This window comes from Tachyglossus aculeatus, chromosome 11, assembly GCF_015852505.1.
Source record: "Tachyglossus aculeatus isolate mTacAcu1 chromosome 11, mTacAcu1.pri, whole genome shotgun sequence".
NCBI classification, from domain to species: Eukaryota; Metazoa; Chordata; class Mammalia; order Monotremata; family Tachyglossidae; genus Tachyglossus; species Tachyglossus aculeatus.
This window is the reverse complement of record NC_052076.1, coordinates 73,244,746-73,248,705: the sequence shown is the minus strand read 5'-3', so window position 1 is coordinate 73,248,705 and position 3,960 is coordinate 73,244,746. Positions and strand designations below refer to the sequence as shown.

Sequence of the window (3,960 nt, the reverse complement as noted above, 5' to 3'; positions counted from 1 at the left end):
AGGGTACGTTCCCTGCCCTCAAAGAACTTAGAGTTAGTCATGTTTATTGAGCGCTTCCTATGTTCAGAGCATTGTACTAAGCACTTGAGGGAGTACAATACGACAGTAGACAGATACATTCCCTGCCCACAGTGAGCTTACAGTCTAGAGGGGGAAACAGCTATCAATATCAATCAATCAATCAATCAATCACAGATATGGACATCGTGCTGTGGGGCTGGGAGCGGGGGATGAATAAAGGGACCAAGTCAGGGGGATGCAGAAGGGAGTGGGAGAAGAGGAAAGGAGGGCCTAGTCTGAAAGGCCTCTTGGAGGAGACGTGCCTTTAGTGAGGTTTTGAAGTGGGGGAAGAGTTATTGTCTGTCAGATACGAGGAAGGAGGACATTCCAGGTCAGAGGCAGGACGTGGGTGAGAGGTCGGCGGCAATAGAGACGAGATCGAGTCACAGTGAAAACGGTAGCTCCGGGGGATCGACGTGTGGGCTGGGTTGTTGTGGGAGTGTGGCAAGGTGAGTAGGAGACTAGTGAGGTAGAGGGGGAAACATGTCTACCAACTCTGTTGTATTGTCAAGCGCTTTGTACAGCGCTCTGCATGCATTAAGCACTCGATAAATACCATTGATTGATGGATCGATTGATGTTTTCAGAAGATGATCTGGGCATGAAAATGCAGGATGAGCTGAAACAATAAGAGGACAGGGGCCGGGAGACCGGCAGGGAGACTCATCCGAGAGTCCAGGTGGGAGGTGATGAGACTCTGAAACCCCGGGTGTGGTTAAAGGGTAGGGAGGAAAGGGGCAGATCCAAGAAACACCGTGGAGGGAAAACCGGCGGCAGGACGGAGGGACGGACGCATAAAATAAGTCAGAGGCCACTGCAGTAGGATTGAAAGAGGCCAGCAGAGGTAGGTATAACCCTCCCTGTCAGGAATCCCCTCCCTTTCCTGGAACAGTCTAGGAAGTTAAGAATTCCTACAAGAGCTCGTTGTTTCTAGCTCATTGTGGGCAGGGAACATATCTGTTTATTGTTCTTTCTTACTCACCCAAGCGTTTAGTACAGTGCTCTGCACAAAGTAAACGTTCAATAAATATGATTGAATGAATGAATGAATGAATGAATGAAAGAAAAAGATCCCTTTAACATAGCATGAAGTGATAAACAACAAAGGAGGAGTGGTGGATAAGGGGCTGTCCTACAGAAAGGAAGGGCCTGCATCAGTGAACCAATTCAGAATTTTATTTTTTATTTTTTTAGCATTTGTTAAGCACTTACTATGTGCCAGGCACTGTACTTAGCACTTGGGGTAAATACCAGCTAATCAGATTGGACACAGTCCCTGTCCCATCTAGGGCTCACGGTCTCAACCCCTATTTTACAGATGAGGGAACTGAGGCACAGAAAAGTGAAGTGACTTGCCCAAGGCCACACAGTAGGCAAGTGGCAGAGCTGGGATTAGAGCTCAGGTCCTTCTGACTTCCAGGCCCTGGCTCCATCCATTAGGCCATGCTGCTTCTGTAATAATACTTATATTGGCATTTTCCATATACTATAAAATGCCAAGGCTAGACCTCTGTGGTGTTTGATTCAATCTGTCCTTGTCCCAAAGGTTTCCCGGGTTATCGATAGGCGTGGTCTCAGCACTCACTTGTTATAACTGTCTTTGATCTGTAATTCTACTCAAGTGCCTAGTATCTGAGCCCCTAGGTGGGTCCAAGTAGATTTTTTAGTGGGAGATTCCCCCCACATTTAGGGGGTCTTTGAAACCTTCCAGCTTGTCCATTTCAAAAATAAGTGTAACTGGAGTTTCAAACCTATAGATTTATTCTTGCCGTATTTTCTGCCAAGGTAACCATGAAGGTGATGATGATGATAATAATAATAATAATAACTGTAGTATCTCTTAACCATTTACAATGTGCCAAGCACTGTTCTAAGCACTGGGGTAGATACAGGCTTATGGGGTCGGACAGAGACCGTGTCCCAGATGGGGCTCACAGCCCTAATGCCCATTTTACAGATGAGGGAACTGAGTCACAGAGAAGTGAAGTGACTTGCTCAAGGTCTCACAGTAGACATGTGGCGGAGCCGGGATTGGAACCCATGACCTTTTGACTCCCAGGCCTGGGCTCTATCCACTATCCTATACTCTGGATGTCCAGCCCAAACAGCTCTAGGGGAAACAGTGCACTCCTTCCACCCCCTCCCCCCCACCACCCCAAAACACAGCCCAGGACCCAGGGGTGGCATGCTCCCTGTGGTCTGTGGGAAGCCTGTTGGGCTCTGAGACCATTTCATTCATTTAATCGTATTTATTGAGCGCTTACTGTGTGCAGAGCACTGCACTAAGCGCTTGGGAAGTAGAAGTTGACAACATATAGAGATGGTCCCTACCCAACAACGGGCTCACAGTCTAGGAGGGGGAGACAGACAACAAAACAAAACATATTAACAAAATAAAATAAATAGAATAGTAAATATGTACAAGTAAATTAAATAGAGTAATAAATCTGTACAAACATATATACAGGTGCTGTGGGGAGGGGAAGGAGGTAGGGCAGGGGGGATGGGGAGGGGTAGAGGAAGGAGGGGGCTCAGTCTGGGAAGGCCTCCTGCAGGAGGTGAGCTCTAAGTAGGGCTTTGAAGGGAGGAAGAGAGCTAGCTTGGCAGATGTGCGGAGGGAGGGCATTCCAGGCCAGGGGGAGGATGTGGGCCGGGGTTCGACGGCAGGACGGGCAAGAACGAGGCACAGTGAGGAGGTTAGCGGCAGAGGAGCAGAGGGTGCGGGCTGGGCTGGAGAAGGAGAGAAGGGAGGTGATGTAGGAGGGGGCGAGGCGATGGAGAGCCTTGAAGCCGAGAGTGAGGAGTTTTTGCTTGATGCCTAGGTTGACTGGTAGCCACTGGAGATTTTTGATGGGGGGAGTAATGTGCCCAGGGCGTTTCTGCACAGAGATGATCCAGGCGGCGGTGTGAAGTATAGACTGAACTGGGGAGAGACAGGAGGATGGGAGATCAGAGAGGAGGCCGATGCAGTAATCCAGTCGGGATAGGATGAGAGATTGATCCGGTAGGGTAGCGGTTTGGATGGAGAGGAAAGGGTGGAACTTGGCGATGTTGCGGAGGTGAGACTGGCAGATTTCGGTGATGGACTGGATGTGAGGGCTGAATGAGAGAGCGGAGTCGAGGATGTCGCCAAGTTTGAGGGCTGGTGAGATGGGAAGGATGGTAGTGCCTTCTACAGTGATGGGAAAGTCAGGGAGAGGGCAGGGTTTGAGACCAGGGTTGGGCCAAGTGGCCCAGAGCCGCTTGGCTTAAACAAAGAGGAATTTCCATTTCCTCTTGTCGGGCAATCATTGAGCACTTATTATGTGGAGAGCACTGTACTAAGGCCCCTCGCAGGGTCGTGCCTGGAGAGTTTCCAGTACTCTACCAGTCTCGATTACCAGAGGGAGATCAAGCAGAGGCCTACCCGTTCCATTCCTAGCTTGGGCCATGGCTAGCGAGTGGAAGGGAATCTGTTACAAGTCAAAACTCACCTGTGCTGGGCACCAGCGGCAAGCGAGAGAGTTGAGGGCGGAGACTCAAGTTTACTGTGCGAAAGGTGGCAATGGTAAACCACTTCTAGATTTTTACCAAGAAAACAATCTGTATACACTACCAGAACGATGGCAGATGCAAGTGGGACGTTCTGGGAGAGATGCGTCCATGGTGTCGCTATGGGTCGGAGAGGACTCGACAGCACAAGACAGCAACTGTACTAGGGGTTTGGGAGAGTACCTGGAGCCCTGCCCTAGTTCTTGCCCTCTGCTATGGGTGGGGCTGGGCCCCGCTGCCTCCCCGACTCACAACCCTGTGGAACACTCTCTCTGTCTATCTCTGGCTCTGTTTCCCTCTCTTCTCTCCATATCTCTGTCTTTCTTACTCTTTTCTGTCTCTCCATTCTCTCTGTGTCTATCTCTCTCC

General features: G+C 49.9%; 1 non-coding gene across 1 annotated transcript; it reads left to right on the top strand.

The window, feature by feature from the left end:
• Positions 1–3,386: 3,386 nt before the first annotated feature.
• Positions 3,387–3,523, top strand: LOC119935313. Its single transcript, XR_005453198.1, has one exon. It is a non-coding gene; the product is annotated as a small nucleolar RNA SNORA7 (small nucleolar RNA).
• The last annotated feature ends 437 nt before the right edge of the window (positions 3,524–3,960 follow it).